A 20,086-nucleotide genomic window follows, 5' to 3' on the forward strand; every position below is an offset into this window, starting at 1 on the left:
AGCCATGTCAATTCTTGATTGATATCCTAAGTTCCAAAATTAACAAATTGTGCAAGTCAAGATAGTATCAAGATACAAGAAATGCATTAAGCCACATTCCATGCACAACCAAGATTTTGGAACATACAAGTCATGCCCTAGATTCTCAACTATGATGGCATGTGAAATGTCAAGAAATCATCAAGTGTATCTATATAAACTACAAACTAGGATTTAAAACACAAGAAATCCATTGATGTGAATATACCTCAAGTATAAGATTAGTGATTTAATTATTGGTTTAATGACTCTTGAACAATTAAATCATTCCAATGTAAGGGTGCAAGTTCATTAACCACATTAATGGAGCTAAGTTGCAACAAGTCATGATACATGATAATTAGGCAAAAGCCCCATGAAATACAATTCTAATTCATTGGAATACTAAGTAGAAATTAATTAAGCTAATTAATTAATTTCTCTAGAAATCAAAGTTGTCCAAAAATTCTCAAAATAATATATGTGATTGTCCTTTTCATGGTGATTACAAATATCACATCAATTTCACAAAGTGAGCAAGATATAAACATGTGGAATTTAATTAATTTAAAATTAATTAAATCTCTAGATTTCAAAGGTTGTCCAAATGATCCAAAATTTATATATAACAAGGACTAAGTCATGGCCATGCCATATATCAAGTCAAAATTGGAAAACAAGCATGGTACAATTAAGTAGAATTTAAATCACATTTAAATCAATTTCTAGATCTTGAACTAAAAGTGAGCACATGAGTTGTATAAACATCAATAGTATGAAAGATAGCAAGAATAAAACCCAAAACACCCCTACCTCAATTTGAGATGAAGACCTCAAATCCCCACTGAATTGAAATGGCTCCTAATCTGACGAAAGTCCTAGGTTTTGTTGGGGACAACACGATCTACATGAATCCCCAAGAAACCCCATGAAAACCACAACTTGACCTCAAACCCAAACTCAAAAAGTGGTCAGAAACGAATTCTAATAAGGGGGAATGATAGAACACGTCGAAGGGAATAATAAATGTAAAGGCCTAAGGATTTCTACCAAGGAAATCAAGTGGAGGAGAAGGAGAAAGGGTGGCAGCCAAGGAGCTCCCATGGCTGCCGGCCAAGAGGTGGAGAAGATGAGTGAAAATCTGATTTTTCACTTTAAGACTTTCTATTTATAGTAAGTCTCAAAAACTGCCCCGAAAGGGCCCCGCCGGGTTCGGAAAAGTGGATTTTGAGTAAACGCACTCAAATGGCAAAAGTCTATAAACAAAAAAGATTTAAAATGAGAAAATATGTACAACGGAAGAAACAACGTCAAAAACTGAGTTCCGAGCGGAGAGTTATGCCCCGAACAAGTTCGGCGGCAACTAGGTCCAAAAACTCTGAAACTAGAGAAGAAGGACCAGAAAGAAATTCCAAGAGTCCATGCCTTGACAAAATGTGAAAATGAATCCTGTACGAGGATCCAGGCTCCAGATGAGGTATTTTGCAATAACTTTCGTTAATTGCACAATGGCCCCTACAAAAAGTATTAACTGCGAAACTACCCCAGAATGAAAATATCTTCCAAAAGATATTTTCTTAGATACCCCTGAAATCAAATATCTTCAAAAGATATTTATGAAAAACACCCCAAGAAAATAAAAAGTTTCTGAAGAATTGTGCATTTATGCCCCTGTAGACATCGGAAGCAACCATAGTACTTTCTTGCAAAAGTAAAGATATGTATTTCGAGGAAACCACTGAAGATGAAGACACGTGAAGTCACTAACTCCAAGCATGAAAAGTGAGGTTATGCCAAAAACTGACAAACGGAGATAAGACAGAATAGGGAAAAGACGAAATAGCGCATAGTGTCCGAAAAGTGAAAATACAGAAATGACTCGGTCCTTAAAGGAAGTTGTTAATCCATGGAAAAAAGTCTCAGAAACTATTTTCGAGTACTCGAGATGACACTATGTGACAAGAAACGGAGCTCAAAATAGAAAATTAAACGGAAAAAATCTATCCTTAAAATTTCAAGAAAAAGGAAAGGAAGGCAAATGACCGGGTCGTTACAACCTACCCTCCTTAAAGGAATTTCATCCCCAAAATTCAGAACACAAGGGAAAGAACAGAACAGGGACCGAACAAAAGGTCAAACGAAAGATAGCTCATAAAGCACTGAAGAATAAGTACAGAAGTCTCAAGATTAACTAAAGGAACGCGAAACCACGAATCGAGACAACACCTCATATAAATCGGTACGTTAACTCAACGTCAACTACCGAGAGAATCCCAAGACAATAAAACGTCAAACGCGGTAAAAGAAGAGAGTAACAAGGCAGTACGAACAGCAACCAGACCCCGCCCACACTTACTCGTCAGTAATATAGTATGACAGTATAAGACACTAGTTCATAACGTGCCCCAGAAGGGAACTTTTCGATACAAATGACATCAATGTCAGAAACGATCATTACCAAAAGCTCTGCGGGAACCCGGCATCTGCGAGAGTTGGGGTAGCTAATCCCAAAACTCTAATAACAATGACACTAGCACCATACGCTTAAGGCCTTAGATCTAGAAGCCACAAAGGAAAAGGAAATGAAACGGTGCTTCCCTGGCCCATGTCTCACTCCACCATATAAGAAAAAGGGATGAATTGCAATCCTCTATGCTCATATGAGCCTTACCCGCATCAACCGACAGAACAGACTAAGGTCGTGAAACACCCAACCAAGAAAACAAACAAGAAGGTTCCCAACATGGGTCCTTACAGAATGAATTTCTCCTATCCAAGGAAGAAACTCATGAAACAAGAATACATCCAAGGGATACGACAGATCCTACGAGGTAATGCCAAAACTAGATATGAAAGCAAACAGCTAGCATGCAATATAGCAACGGACTATCTACTCACACAAGTAGCAAGATCATGTAATACATGTCAGAGTATACAGGAGAAGGACGTAAAGCATGATGATATGTTGTATATAATCATGTTGAGATGAATAAGTGTATGCAATATACTCAGGTAAACAAGCATACACCATATGCTAAGATAACAAACAGGTACCATGTAAGGCAAATAAACATATATCATACACTAAGACAGTCAAGTAAGCTTCTAAATAAATTGCCACATAAGCAAATAAACATGTTGTCCACCCAAAACATATTATCAAGAAGCACATAAGTACATGGTATAACAATACACGTGAATGGAAAGCGTAAGGTATGCGTCGCATACGGTCATACTAACACAAGCACATAGACATGATAGAAACACAGACATGATAGCTACACAGACCATGTTATCAAGAAGCATATATACACATAAAGCATGCTTAACAAATAATAATAGGCGTCTCATAACACCTAAGCATGTGAACATGTTATCATACAAGACATATTATCAACTAGACATGTTATCAAACAAAACATGTTATCAAACAAGGCATGTTATCAAGAAGTATTTAAACATGTAAAGCATAGCAACACAAGCATGATATGCACCCAAAACCCGTCGCCCAAGGTATTCGAACCCGGACGCTCTGATACCACTTGTAACGACCCTAGATTTTTCAACACAGCGTCTCCTGTGATGACCCGAACTGGATCTAGAATGTGGAAGCAAATGATGAAATAATGGTCTCAAGAGACACAACACATCCCTAAGACACCAATGTGACCCTCAATGAGGTCACGAAATCCAAAGAAAATAAATACGGAAGCAACATTACAAAAAGAGACAAGAATGAACCTAGGGGCAAAATGGTAATTTTCAACCTAAAAGTGGGTTCTACTGACCACACCATTGGAAAGACAACAAAAAATCAAGCAAGATGGACTTAAGAATCGCATGATTCGGAGTCCGTACGAAGAAGATATGGCTCACGAAAGAAACAGGGGCAAAACGGTCAAAAAGTACCAACCCAAGAACATCTAACCGGTTAGATGACCTATCTAACCAGTTAGAAGGCAAAAATCAGTGACCAACTCACTGCCCATACTCATCTAACCGGTTACGAGATTCATCACCCGTACACTTGACCTGTACACTTGTACTACAATTCAGCAAAAACCTGGCAGCAGGGGTTTTTTCGGAAAAAATGGAAATTTGAGGGCCTAGATGACATTTTCTGGAAAAACACAAAGAAGAAACCCCCCTCAAAATCGAGTTTTCTACATGAATCTTGAGAGAATTCAAAATAAATGGAATGTAAAATGCCCAAAATGCCCCTCCATGAAATCTGGTCATGGAGGTCCAAAAAGTTGCTAAATTGAAAAACTGAAAGCTGAACTTCGTAAGTGATTTCCGGTATCAAGATGACATTTTTTGGAAAAATATGAAAAAGAAACCCCCCCTAAAAATCATGTTTTCTATTCAACCATGCTGAAATAACAAAATAAAACCACTATGAAAAGTCAAGAATGCCCCTAGTTCAGATATGCAATAAAAATACGAAATGAGTCCATAGGAGGCTCAAATCACAAACAATGAGGTTTTTCTTGAAAACGACCATGCATGCAAACATAACTTACCTATTTAGATGCGCTAAAATGGTCCATGGCTTAAAAATATAGCCGATGCAAAATTCGACCCCCCAACGGGCAAAAAGGCAAAAACGAACGTGGAATGGGAAAACATGGAATCCAAAAATACAAAATGGAGTCAAATGACCATTTAGCCCTTGGCCACACTTCATACAAGATTAATAAGACCCTACGAAAGAATGAGAATGAAATTCCCACACCCGATGCAACCATGGTGAAGCAATGACTAGCGATTTTTCAAGATTTTCATAATATTTCATGAAGTTAAAAAGTACATAGAATACAATATAATGGTCATTGGCCTCCGGCCTCATCTCATACATGTCAAATACATTGTAAAGAGTGTACTTAAGTCCACATTACATACATGGAATCAAAGAATACAAGTTTTACATGTAAGGCTAAAAAATGACATTTCATGCTAACATTTGCATGAAATGGAAATTTGAAAGCTACACGACATCCAAGGAATGCTAAGCATCACGAACCAAGTCTTCGTACTTGAAATATGCCCCAGTAACTTTGGGGTGAGCAGCATAAAGTTACTCGTAAGAAATGAGCATGCATCGACCTAGCATTTTACAAATTTATCACCTTAAGGTTAAACATGTTAGAGGGGCTCATGCTACCTAACGTCTATGTCAAAGTGAGACTCAGGGAGCATCCTAAGCTACCTTAGAGTCTAAGCAACAAGAATCATGATATACATACGTAAATGAAACGAATCATGGTTGGGATAATCCAAAGAACATGACAAGAAGAATGCTTGAACATATGTTAACATGAATTGCATTTTTAATACGATTAAGCAAGATTTGGAATAATCCATACAACACGACAAGAAGATACTAGAATACACGGATCACATAAAGCAATGCAATTTACAGGATTGGAATATACCAATTAACACGATAAGGATAATACACGAAATCAAGAACATGGCACAATATCTATGCAATTAACAAGATTAGTACATTCTGATTAACACGATAAGAGTTATACAAGGATTCAAGAACAAGGAATAATGTCTATGCAAGTTAAACACGGATTCATGAACAAGGCATAATATCTATGCAAGTTAAACACGGATTCAAGTACAATGCATAATATCTATGCAAGTTAAACATGGATTCAAGAACAAGGCATAATATCTATGTAAGTTAAACACGAATTCAAGAACAAGGCATAATATCTATGCAAGTTAAACACGGATTTAAGAACAAGACATAATATCTATGCAACTAAACAAGAATGGGACATTACATGAAACACGAAAATAGTCATACATGGAATCAAGATTAAGGCATAATATCTATGCAGATGAACAAGATTGGAATTTTCCGATTGACACGATAAGAGTTATACATGGATTCAAGAACAAAGCATAATATCTATGCATTTAAATATGGGTAGAACCTACCACATAACATGAAAAAAGTCTTAAATTTTCAAGGAATACAACACTTAAAATTTAAGGAGTTAAATCACGAATGAAGCATAAAATCTATGTAATAAGACAAGATTGGTGCATTTCACATACACGACAAGTTTAAACCTTCAAGGAATAGCAACTTGAAATTTAAAAAGTGAAATCAACCAATGTGGAAACTTGGATATCGCCCAAATTAAAACCGTACTCTTGGGATCACTTTAGGGCTACTAACCCATGGGTACCTTCCCCTCGTGCGCACTATAGTGCAAAGGGACATTCCCCCGTACTAGAAATAAGTCCTAGCCATGTCAATTCTTAATTGATATCCCAAGTTCCAAAATTAACAAGTTGTGCAAGTCAAGATAGTATCAAGATACAAGAAATGCATTAAGCCACATTCCATGCACAACCAAGATTTTGGAACATACAAGTCATGCCCTAGATTCTCAACTATGATGGCATGTGAAATGTCAAGAAATCATCAAGTGCATCTATATAAACTACAAACTAGGATTTAAAACACAAGAAATCCATTGATGTGAATATACCTCAAGTATAAGATTAGTGATTTAATTATTGGTTTAATGACTATTGAACAATTAAATCATTCCAATGTAAGAGTGCAAGTTCATTAACCACATTAATGGAGCTAAGTTGCAACAAGTCATGATACATGATAATTAGGCAAAAGCCCCATGAAATACAATTCTAATTCATTGGAATACTAAGTAGAAATTAATTAAGCTAATTAATTAATTTCTCTAGAAATCAAAGTTGTCCAAAAATTCTCAAAATAATATATATGATTGTCCTTTTCATGGTGATGGCAAATATCACATCAATTTTACAAAGTGAGCAAGATATAAACATGTGGAATTTAATTAATTTAAAATTAATTAAATCTCTAAATTTCAAAGGTTGTCCAAATGATCCAAAATTTATATATAACAAGGACTAAGTCATGGCCATGCCATATATCAAGTCAAAATTGGAAAACAAGCATGGTACAATTAAGTAGAATTTAAATCACATTTAAATCAATTTCTAGATCTTGAAATAAAAGTGAGCACATGAGTTGTATAAACATCAATAGTATGCAAGATAGCAAGAATATAACCTAAAACACCCCCTACCTCAATTTGAGATGAAGACCTCAAATCCCCCACCAAATTGAAACGGCTCCGAATCCGACGAAAGTCCTAGGTTTTGTCGGGGACAACGCGATCTACATGAATCTCCAAGAAGCCCCATGAAAACCACAACTTGACCTCAAACCCAAACTCAAGAAGTGGTCGGAAATGAATTCGAATAAGGGGGAATGATAGAACACGTCGAGGGGAACAATAAATATAAAGGCCGAATGATTTCTACCAAGGAAATCAAGTGGAGGAGAAGGAGAAAGGGTGGCAGCCAAGGAGCTCCCATGGCTGCCAGCCAAGAGGTGGAGAAGATGAGAGAAAATCTGATTTTTCACTTTAAGACTTTCTATTTATAGTAAGTCTCAAAAACTGCCCTGAAAGGGCCCCGCCTGGTTCAGAAAAGTGGATTTTGAGTAAAAGCGCTCAAATGGAAAAACTCCATGAACAAACAAGATTCAAAATGAGAAAATATGAACAATGGAAGAAATAGCGTCAAAAACTGAGTTCCGAGCAGAGAGTTATGCCCCGAACAAGTTAGACGGCAACTAGGTCCAGAAACTCTGAAACTGAAAGAAAACGACCAAAAAGAAATTCCAAGAGTCCATGACTTGACAAAATGTGAAAATGAATCCCGTACGAGGATCCAGACTTCAGATGAGGTATTTTGCAATAACTTTCGTTAATTGCACAATGGCCCCTACAAAAAGGGTTAACTACGAAACTGCCCTAGAATGAAAATATCTTCCAAAAGATATTTTCTTAGATACCCCTGAAATTAAATATCTTCAAAAGATATTTATGAAAAGCACCCCAAGAAAAGAAAAAGTTTCTGAAGAATTGTGCATCTATGCCCCTATGGACACCGGGAGTAACCAAAGTACTTTATTGCAAAAGTAAAGATATGTATTTCGAGAAAACCACTGAAGATGAAGACACGTGAAGTCAAAAACTAACTCTAAGCATGTAAAGTGAGGTTATGCCAAAAACTGACAAACGAAGATAAGACAGAATAGGGAAAAGACGAAATAGCGCATAGTATCCGAAAAGTGAAAATGCAGAAATAACTCGGTCCTCAAAGGAAGTTGTCAATCCACTGAAAAGAGTCTCAGAAATTATTTTCGAGCACTCGAGATGACACTATGTGACAAGAAATAGAGCTCAAAAAAGAAAATTAAACGAAAAAAATTTATCCGTAAAATTTCAGGAAAATGGAAAGGAAGGCAAATGACCGGGTCTTTACAACATGTTCAAAACAAGTTATGAGCAACCGGGAAAATCAAATCCAATACAAGAAAATTAAATAATAAAATCTCTAAATTATATATTTAAGCATGAAAACAAGTTGTATAAGCATCAATAGCATGCTATACAACAAGAATTAAACCTAGAACATTATCTACCTCAATTTGAGATGAAACCTCAAAGGCCCACCGAAAAAAAAGTGCTCCGAATCTGACGATACCGAAGGGTTTTGTCGGGGACAACACCGGGAACAAGAAGCCCCATGAAAATCACAACTTGACTTCAAAACCGAACTCAAGAATTGGTCAGAAATGAGTTCTAATAAGGGCAAAAGGTGCACGTCATCAAGGCGAGAATTAAACACTAAGGTACTGCTATGTTTCACTCAAGGGAAGTGGCCGGAAAAAGAAGAAGAAGCTTGGAAGCCATAGCTGCCGGCCTAGAGAGAGGAGAGAGAGAGATAAATCTGACTTTTCCTCTTAAGGCCCCCTATTTATAGAAACTCTCAAAAAGTGCCCCGAAAGGACCCCGCAGGGTCTGGAAAAGTGGATTTTGAGAAAACGTGCTCAAATAGCAAATCTTCATGAACAAAAAAGATGCACAATGAGAAAATATGAACAACGGAAGAAACGGTGTCAAAAACCGAGTCCCAACCAGAGAGATATGCCCCGAACAAGTTCGGCGACAACCGGGTCTAGAAACTCTGAAACTGGAGAAAAATGACCAGAACGAAATTCTAAGAGTCCATGACTCGACGAAATGTGAAAATGAATCCCGTATGAGGATCCAGGGTCCAGACAAGATATTTTGCAATAACTTTCGCTAATTGCACAATAACCCCCATAAAAAGGGTTAACTGCAAAATTGCCCCAGAATGAAAATATCTTCCAAAAGATATTTTCTTAGATATCCCTGAAATAAAATATTTTCAAAAGATATTTATGAAAAAATCCTAAGAAAAGAAAATAATTCTAAAGAATTGTGCATCCATACCCCTATGGACACCGGGAGTAACCAGAATACTTTCTTGCAAAAGTAAAGATACGTATTTCTTGGAAACCACTCAAGATGAAGGCACATGAATTCAAAAACTAACTCTGAACAGGAAAAGTAAGGTTATGCCAAAAACTGACAAACGGGGAAAAGACAGGATAGGGAAAAGGACGAAATAGTGCATAGTGTCAAAAAAACGAAAAATGTGAAAATGACTCGGTCCTTAAAGGAAATTGTCAACCCATAGAAAAGAGTCTCAGAAATCATTTCTGAGCCCTCTAAATGACACTAGGCGACGAGAAACTGAACTCAGAAAAGGAAATTAAACGAAAAAAATTCATTCGTAAAATTTCAGGAAAAAGATAAGGAAGGAAAATTTCCGGGTCGTTACATAATTGTTCAAGTAATCTAGGCAACCTAAACCCCTTATGTAACAAGCTTTCAGCCAATGACTCCCAGACCAGACGATCTTAGGGCATTAGGTGTCAGAACACACCCCTAAGGACTTAATCACTCAAGCAATCTAAGTACAAACCTGAACTTGATCATTTTCTACTTTTCTTTCCTTTTTTTTCATATATATATTTTTATATTTTTCATTCACATTGGTGAACAATTTTTTCTTTTTGTTGCAAACATACCAATTTTTCTTTTTCTTTTTCTTTTTCTATTTTATGCCTCAGTCATCAAAACTATCAAATCTACCTGATCATTTTAGTTTAACTCAAAACAAAACAAGACTTTGAATTTCTACCCCAAAGACTTCATGCAAGTGTGAATATTGTGCAAAGTGTAGCATCCTAGATATCAGCATCATTAAACAATAATTATCCTAATAGTGTGAACCACAGGCTACCAACTGATTTCAAAAAATTTTAAGGACTCCTTTTCACAATAATTTAGCATACAAACCATTTCTAACCAACTTCAGACTGCAAATAGAATATATAACTATCAACTGATTCAAATACATGCTTATTAGCAAACCATATCCTTGTGTAAGCAGATTAATATTGTCAAAGTCAACCTTACCCCTAAACTTATTATGCATATGGTCCTCAATGTGTGAGAATAAAAGAGAGATAGAAAGATATTACCATACAAGCAAACCAGCAAATATATAACAATGTAATGCACAGAAGGGTAAAAATAAGTGGCCATCATTATTTCTTTCGACATAGTGGTTCCTCTCAAAAGCACCCCCAAACTTAATCTGTTGTATCTGGTAAAATCAATAAACTACAACACACATTAGAGTATCAAGTATATGGAGTAAGCATAGAGAAATATAAACCCAAGGATAATAGAACCAAAAAGCATATGTATATATATCAGAAATCAGTACAATACTTTTTAAAAGAAAAACTTTGGGCAGATATACATCATAGGAAAATAAGTACAGCAAAAAGAACTGCCCTAGTTAACAAAACTACAGAAAAGTCCTAAAACTAATCCATAGGTGGTGGTGGTGGAACGGAAGAAGTGGATGGGTCGGACGGAGTGTGGCGAAGTAACTCCTCCAGTATGTACTGCTGTGCAGTTAACATCTGACGCAGCACTATCTGACCATCCTGCAGCTCGGCCACCTTGGCCTGTAAAGCTCTAATCTTAGCCTGAGAAGAACTTTCAGGCTGTGCTGCAGAAGTGGGTCTCCTTCTCACCTGAGGCCTAGAATCGGAGAGATACATCTCCTCATCCATAGCCTCATCATCATCGTCGTCGTCCCTATCCTCATCTACCGCTACCATCTCCACATCAGTAGGGTCGGTAGGAAGAATAATAGGTAGGGGTGGATAGGGTGGAACAGCTCATAAGGCACACCACTCGCCTCGGTGTCCCTACGCCGTCGATCCTCTTAGATCTCATCATCAATACCCCACTCCAGCTTCATCTCCTTAGGCATATGCTCGAAGACATTGTTCCACTGCATGAAATGGTGTTGGGTGAAAACAGTAACATCAACCTCATTCGGGGCAATTGGAACCCCCACAATCTCCATCAGGCGTGTGACCACCCTAGGAAAGTGAAGATGATGAATAAGAAGGTGTAGGGCCTCTCCCATCTCCTCATAAAGCCGGCGGAGCTGTACTAAAACTAACTGGGGAATAGACACCTAGTAGCCAGCGTGGAATGCATAAGTCACATCCACCATCTCAGCACAACGCACTATCTTATGTCCGATAGGGCGAGCATTGGCCACAAGGGCCGTATCTAAAAACCAGAAACATCTCAGAAGCTGGGACTTCTGGATCGTCTCTAAGGTGGAGGCATGTGATACCCCTCGGATCCGAGACACGGGTTGATTAGGCCCAGGCCCAAACCCGAGGGATATCGAACAATCAATACGTAACCAAACACAGAATACAAGATAAAATAAGAAATAAAAATAATAAGCTGAAATAATGCTAATTGAAAATCCTTAAAATAATATAATTATTGAAATCTATTAAATCCAAACTCCATAGGTTTACAACTTGGGAATCCATCCATTGGACCCCTTATTAAAGATTCTCAAACTGAAACTGAAATAATAGAAATAAAGCCTAAAGCTAACATAAAGAAGATTCCTACATAGTCGGAGGAATGAATATCTGTATCTGCTCTGCACGTCCAAGCTCTAACCCCGGAACTGACGAACACCTGAAAAATAAAGAAGTGGGTCAGGCCCACATGCAAGTCCTGATCTACTATAATCCAAACAGTAATCCGATACGCAGATATATCCTAGGAAGACTCAACAATATCTAGAGTAGTCCATATAAGTATATAGTACACACTATAGGACGCTTGCTAGTCCAGTAGGTTTGTCTCAGCCTGAATAGAAGGCAACATGCAAATACGCACCCTAAGGTGGGCATGAGTACCTAGACCTACCAGGGAACAACACCTATGTCCAGTTATCCATCTTAGGCGATATACGCACCCTAACCATGGTCATGAGACTCAAGCTCATACCACGGCACCATATAATATATATATAAAGTCCGTACTCCTCTAATACAAAATACCATCCATCTGTGCAGTGGTCTAATATATGTATAACAAATACATCCTAAAACTATAGTGGATCATTCAATTCACAATTGATATGACACATGTAGGTGATGGACCTAATCTCTATAATTAATCCATACCTTAATCCAAATTTAGATAGGGCTTAGTGTCTAAACTAATCCGTACCTAGTATGACACCGTCCCATACCGGCGCATACCATCCTCCAATTTCCGTAGTTAATAACACAGTATAATTACTTATTAACCACATCCCAAAATAAGCATAAATATAGTTTATCATGTACACAACCAATTTATGCATCCAATATAACATTTAGATATCTCATTACAGTTCTTGATATAAATGAAAAGACTGTACGTTTAGCTCCTCCAGTTAACACAATTGATGAAAACAGTATCGGATACTAATCAACCATACTCCAAAATTTGCATAATTACAGTGTAACATGTGTATAACTAAAATATACATTCAATAACAATTTTAGAATCCCAGTTCCAGTCCTTTAAATACATGAAATAAAACTACACATTTAATTCCTCCAAACATAACCCTAATTGATGCAATAAACAGAAAAGGTAATCATCAATTATTTCCAACTAAACAGGTTTATGGTTCCAGATAAATAACTATATACTTGTAACACAGTTAAGACATGTTTAATGTCTTTAATTTAGTTAAAGAACCCCAATTATTTCAGAAAATAGTAAGAACAATATACTAGTTTCAATCCTTTCATCCACTGTTTCCCAAACAAGTTTAATGTTGAACCTTATCTTTGTGCATGCTTCAACATAATATCATTAACATGCTTCCCAACAGTTTATACATCTCTGGAATAATTATACAGATCATCCACATTCCCTGAACCAACCTAGAAACCTTCCTACAGGCCAAATCGGACCCAGAACCACGCAAAACCTCAAGAAAAGGGGTTGGAGCCGCCTCCAAAAAGTTGGAGCCAGCTCCCCCCTTAGTGGAGCCACCTCCAGTTCATATGGAGCCAGCTCTACCCCATGTAGAGCCGGCTTTACAAGTCCTAGAGCCGGCTCTACCCTTTTGGTGAGCCGACTCTCCTCTTTTGAGAGTCGTATCCGCTAACCTGCTCGTCTTCTTCACCTCCGGCGAAGTCCAGAGCCTCTGTAGTATTTTAAACTTCTGTTCTGGTGTCTATTTAATATCCTAGATTATTTGAAAACCCCTGACATGCAACAACAATCCTAATTAAACCAAGCTTAAACTCAAGAACGGCATGCAACAAATTACAGAAACTTTAAGAACTTGCACCAGTTTGATTCACAAGATTTATTACAGTTTAAACATGCATTCAAGATAAATTTAAACATTTATTTAATCCATTTTAATGTTGGTTTAATCGCTGGAGTCTTTCTAAGCATGTACAGAACACAGATTAAAGAGATAGAGTGGAACAGAGACTTGCCTTGAGTTTCAGACTTTGAAACTCTAAACCTCCGTCTCTGAATTGTCCGTCAACGTCGTTGACTACTGTCCTACTCCTCCGATGCTCTTGGTTCAACCCAGAAACATGCCGTCCAACCTTCCTTGAACCTCTCTGTATAATACTCAAGTTCCCTCTCTGTTTCTCTACTCTCACAACCCTCTATATCACAGTATACGGGAATAGAGTTTTATGTATTTTTCTCAAACTCTAAACCCACATAAGGTCATATTTATAGGCATAGTAATCCAACCCTAATCCTTGTATAATTTGAGCCCTAATGCAACACTTAGTCGGCCCAAGAATAACCTAAGTTATAACCTATGTCGGCTAATACGTGAATATACAGAAAACACAATCCTAATTTAAACCAATTTAATTAAATAAAACCAATTATCAATTAAGTCAAATAAAACATCATAAAACAATTTAATTTAAAACAATTTAATAAAAAAAACAAAATACTTTAATCAATTAATTAAAACAAAATCAAATTAAAATAACCATGGAAGAAACACACAATTAAAATAACCAATTAAATAAAATAACACGCAATTAAACAATTAAATAAATGCCAGGACTATCCTTTTAAAATTAGGGGTATTACAAGGCATGCTGCCCTTAGCCCAAAGCACGAACCATCGCCTCCCTGGTAGTGCCTGAGGGAATCTGTGGGAATCTGGCCTAAAGAGCGGCTGAGCACCTGTGATGGCAACCCATAGCCTGAGCAATAGTGTCACAGCTCACTATCAGCTGTATGCCCTTAACAGTGGCTGTGAAGTGGTCTTCCTCATCCTCTTTGTAATACCCCTAATTTTAAAAGAATAGTCTCAGCATTTTAATTATTATTTTATTGTATTATTGTGTGACTATTTGCTTATTTGTGTAGGTGTTTAATTGTTTTAATTATTTGTTTGATTTAATTATGATCTAATTATTTAATTATGAATTTAAATTGCATTAATTGATTTCTTGTTTCTTTAATTTAATTGTTTATTTACTTGTATGTTGTATTTTCTTTAATGGGTTTAATTTTGTATTATTCATTTTAATGTGTAAATTAGTTTAATTAAAAGTTTTAATGGGATTAAATTAGTGTAATTATTATAATGTTAAAATTAGTAGTGAATTAAGTCACGGTCATTGATGAGCGCTGAAAAGTGTGTATTTAAACCCCTTAAGCTTAGTTAATCTAGAATCTTTATCTATCTTATTTTACCGTCTTGTATTGATTTCGTGTTATTTCTATCTTCAGGTACTTATCCCCAAAATAAGCTAACTTAGCCAAATAAGAGTATAATTGAAGCAATTCTGGGATTAATCACAAAAAGGAGCAAAGTAGAGCAAAAGGAAGCAAAGGGTGGAATTTCAGCAACTTCGATCGATCTCAAAAAAAGTTCGATCGATCCAACTTTCATCGATCTCAGCACTTCAAGATGGATCTGAGCCATGTTTGTCCCTGTTCAAAGATCTCAAAAGTTCGATCGATCCAACTTCTTTCTCTGATCGATCAAACATCTTGTCCCTATCCAAATGATTTATCTTATCCAGTTGTACCACCCTATCAACCACTTTTGTCCTTTTCCCAAAAATATCTTCAAAATATCTCAGATTTGTTTTTATCCAAAGAGGCGCCGCTATTAAGGATCGATCCAACTTCAGTTCGATAGATCTCAGCCATGTTCGATCGATCCAAGTCCAAGGTTCGATCGATCGAACTTCCTCCAGTGTGAAAAATTTTAATTTCCAGCTCACAAAAGTTGTCCTTTATCCAATCATTGGGAAATATTTGTTGTACGACCCCAGCTCATTTTGGGTGTCATTTGACCTACCTATATAAGGATAAGGATTACTTTTTGTATCATAACATAGAGGATCATATTGTATCACATCATATCATACCGTACCTTAGAGAACTCTTAGGGAGGAAGCAAAGAAAAAGAGGAGGCTAGAGACACCATTGGAGACTCTTCATCAACCAAGGAGCAGATTTCTTCCATGAAGCTTGCCCTTGAGGGTTGGAGGACATCATCCATGAGTGGCTAAACATCCTTTTGGGGCTAGAGTTAGCCCTAAACATGCTTTCTATTTCTTGATTTATGTATTTTTGAGGGGATTTGTATTGTGATTCATGTCTTGACACTTTTATATATATAGATCTTGTTTCTTTAATGATTTATGTGGTTTAATGCTTCCAATTGATCATTTCATTCTTTCCATATGTCTTTATATGCTAAAATAGATGTTCATGTGTTTGTCTCTATTTCTTGTGTTATTGATGCATGTCTATGTGTGTTGATGCTATAGATCTAGAGATTGTCAAGACTTATTGCTTAATGTCATGTTCTTGTGGTTTATTTGATGGTTCATACTCATTTCTTGATGGATTGTGCCTCTCCCTTAGTTTAATTAGTTTAATTTCATGTCAGTAGTTTAGTTGTAGTGTAGTTGTTAAATGGGAGGACAATCCATGCTTATTGTTGATGTTCCATACTTATGAAGAGCAAGTAACATATATCTCTAACCTTGTGATGTGTTTGGATTGTGAGCTTAAAGAAAGGATTAATGGCTTAATTTGATATATTGTGCTATCCACCATATTGTTTAGATAATATATGCTTAATTTGTCATCCATGCTTGTTGGAACAACCACACACACACATTTCGTTGCAATGCATGTTCTTCCCCTCATTAATCATTCATTAAAGATGTAGAAAAGCTATGCTTAGTGGTGATGTCTAAACCCCAAGATCTCTTTCTCTTTTATTCTCTCTATTGCATTATTATTTACCTTAGTTTAATTTGCATTTAGTTTAATCTAACCAACCAAAAACCATTTTGATCACTCGACCTACTAACCCTAATCTTGATTTCTCAACCTAGTATGACACTCATCCCTTGGGACGATCTCTGTTCACCCTAGCTATATTTTTAGTGAAAGGTAATAGTGGCAATTTATAAATGTAAAACTTGGCCACTTCATTTCCATACAAACTTCTCGAGGTGCGACCTCCGAGCACACCAAGTTTTTGGCGCTATTACTGGGGATTGATTGATTGGCAACGTCGTATTTGTGGAATCAATTAGGAATTAGTACTCTTTTGATCGTCTCTTAACTTTGTTTTCAATTTTTGTTACTTATTGTGTTTGTTCTTGATTAACAATGAGCATTGAGCTAGGAAGCAAGTAAAGGATATTCCAAGCAAATGAGTTAAGCAAGCAAAGGAAAAATGCTAAAAATTTATAAATTGCTAAGCTAAGCTATAAATTTGGAGTTGAAGTGCTAAAGGACCTTTGTGAGCTTTTCTTTACTCATCCCTTAGTTAAATTGTCGGCCCACGTGGAGGCTTGTAATTCAATTCTTAGATAAATCGTGAGCCCGCCTGGAGGCAATTTACTTTTCTTGCATTTTGTTTAAGCATGGGAGTATGAGAACATTGAATGTGGAGGAAGTTTGTTAAATATTGATTTGTTGTGAAGGTGAAGTATTTGTTATTATTGCTTATTGTGTTGCTTTGTGCATGCATGGTCGTAGATCATTGAGACCCACTCTTCTCCCTTTAAATTTTCATCTTGAATCCATTGTTCGAAACCCTAGGGGAAGAGGTAGTTCTAGTCAATCCATTGCATTATTGGAAGGACACAATGAGGACCATGTGGAGGGCCTTGGTCACATAGACCAACAAGGCATCCTCCACCCTAATGTGCATCATGATAACATGCAAGTTCCATTAGGCATGCCAAGGCCATATGTTCATCCACCACAACAAGGCCAAGTTCCATTGGGAATGCCAAGGCCAATCTATGTTCCACCACCTCCCATCATTCAAGGCAACCAAGGTATCCATGTTGCACCTCCAATTGTTAATCCTCCCCTTGCTTTACGAGATCACTATGTGCCTAATGAATATAATGCACCCACATTCATTCAATTGCCGCCATTTAGAGCACATCACTATGAAATCAAGCCACAAACCATTCAAATGCTTCCTAATTATCATGGACTTCCAAGTGAAGAACCTTACAAGCATTTGGATGAGTTTCTTGAAGTTTGTTCCACCGTAAAATATACGGACATGCCAGAAGAGGTCTTAAGGCTTAAAATTTTTCCAATCACCCTTAAAGACAAGGCAAAATATTGGTTTAACAATCTTAGGCCCTTTTCAATAACTTCTTGGGCGGAAATGCAACAAGAGTTCTTGAAGAAATACTATCCGGTTTCTAAGACCAATGCCATGAGAACCTTAATTTGAGAATTTTCACATGGGGATGGAGAAACATTTCATGAGGCATGGGAACGCTTTAATGAATTACTTAGGAAGTGTCCACATCATGACATGCCTAAATGGCAATTAGTTTAATATTTCTTTGAAAGCTTATCGGACAATTACAAAGGCATGGTTGATGCTTCCATGGGTGGCTCTTATATTGATAGGCATGAAGATGACGTGTGGCGTCTTTATGAGAGCATAAGTGAAAATTCTTTGCATCGTACTTTATCTTCAAAGAATGATAGAAATTCTAGTGGTAGGAAGAGTGTTGGCTTACATCAAGTCAACCACTCCAATGAAATTGCCGCCAAAATGAAATCATTATCTCAAATGTTTGATCAATTTTTGATCAACCAAAACTCGGCGAATCAAGTATCTTCCTTCCCTAACCATTCTCATCATGCATCTAATGAAACATGTATGACTTGTTCAAGTATTTTACATTCTACTTCCAATTGTCCCCATGGACATGTGCCAAGCGAGCATCATGAACAAGCACATGTTGTTTTTGCTAATCAAGGGAACAATCCTTATGGAAATCATTACAATCTTAGTCGGAAGAATCACCCGAATTTCTCTTGGAAAAAACAAGGGGAGGGCTTAAACCCTTCCCAAGGCGGTTTTCAAGAAAAATACATTCCACCTCCAGTACAATGCCAAGGTTCCCAAGGTTTTAGATCATCATATCAATCACAAGGAAACCAATTTTCAAATTCTCATTTTCCCAATCAACCATCATATTCCCAAGGAAATGTTAGAAGTCCCGCTTTTGAAGAGAAAGTTTTGACCGCTTTGGGCACTTTAGAGGCAAACACACAATTACTTCATTCTCACTCTCAATCCATTGCAAAGCTAGAAACTCAAGTAGGACAAATAACTAGCACTTTAAATGCTAGAGAGAAGGGGAAAATGCCTTTGAATGCCCCACAAAAGCAACAATGTGTTGTGGAGACTCATTGCTCATCGGAAGGTCACATAATAGAGCATGTTAATGCGGTGACTACCTTGAGAAGTGGAAAGATTGTGGACAACCAAGTGGGTGTGTCCATTGAATAAAGTGAACCGGTGCAACCACAAGTTGACACCCGTCCCGTTCCATATCATATTCCTCCTTCATTGCATGTGCATGACCATATAAAAGAGAATGTGTTGAAAAGTGATTTGAAAAGTGATTTTGAAAAGAAAGATTTGCAAAATGATTTGAAAACTTCTTGTGTTGAAGAGACTTCAGAGAAAAAGTCCGAAAAGGTTTTTGAGCCAAAAGCTCCATTTCCGGATGCCTTAAAATGATCCATTTCAAATGACAAGCAAAAGGCCAAAGTCAATGAAATCATGGACGTGTTTAGGCAAGTGAAAGTTAATCTTCCACTTTTGGATGCAATCAAGCAAATTCCGGCTTATGCCAAATTCTTGAAAGACTTGTGCACCCAAAAGCAGAAGAACAAAAACCAAGCACCTAGAAAAGTGGTCTTAACCGAGCAAGTGAGCTCAATTTTGCAGCATAACACTCTCCCCAAGTTTAAGGACCTTGGTTCACCTACTACTTCATGCATCATTGGTGATCATGTCATTAATCGGGCTCTTCTTGACCTAGGAGCTAGTGTTAATCTTCTTCCATACTCGGTTTATGTCAAATTAGGCTTAGGAGACTTAAAACCAACGTCGGTAGTTTTGCAACTTGCCGACCGATCAATCAAAAAGCCTAGGGGTATCATCGAGGATGTATTGATTAAAATTGATAAATTCTTCTTTCCCGTCGATTTCGTTGTCATTGACACGGAACCAGTCCCAAATCCTAAGAGCCAAATTCCTGTTATCCTTAGTCGTCCTTTCTTGGCAGCCGCGAATGCCAACATTAATTCTAAAACGGGGATCTCATTTGGCCATATGAAGGTAAAGTTGAATATTTTTAATCTAACCCCCAATTCATTTGACAAGCATGAAGAGATTAATGTTGTACAAAAATGTCATGACCTTAAAAGTG

General features: G+C 37.1%; 1 non-coding gene across 1 annotated transcript; it reads right to left on the reverse strand.

Annotated features, from left to right (window-relative positions):
* Window positions 1-18,063: 18,063 nt before the first annotated feature.
* On the reverse strand, window positions 18,064-18,170 carry LOC132267838 (small nucleolar RNA R71). Its single transcript, XR_009469104.1, has one exon. It is a non-coding gene; the product is annotated as a small nucleolar RNA R71 (small nucleolar RNA).
* Between the last annotated feature and the right edge of the window lie 1,916 nt (window positions 18,171-20,086).

The sequence above is a fragment of the Cornus florida genome, unplaced genomic scaffold (assembly GCF_030987335.1).
Source record: "Cornus florida cultivar Cherokee Brave unplaced genomic scaffold, ASM3098733v1 CherokeeBrave_3.0.0_Hap2_Chr07, whole genome shotgun sequence".
Taxonomy (NCBI): domain Eukaryota; kingdom Viridiplantae; phylum Streptophyta; class Magnoliopsida; order Cornales; family Cornaceae; genus Cornus; species Cornus florida.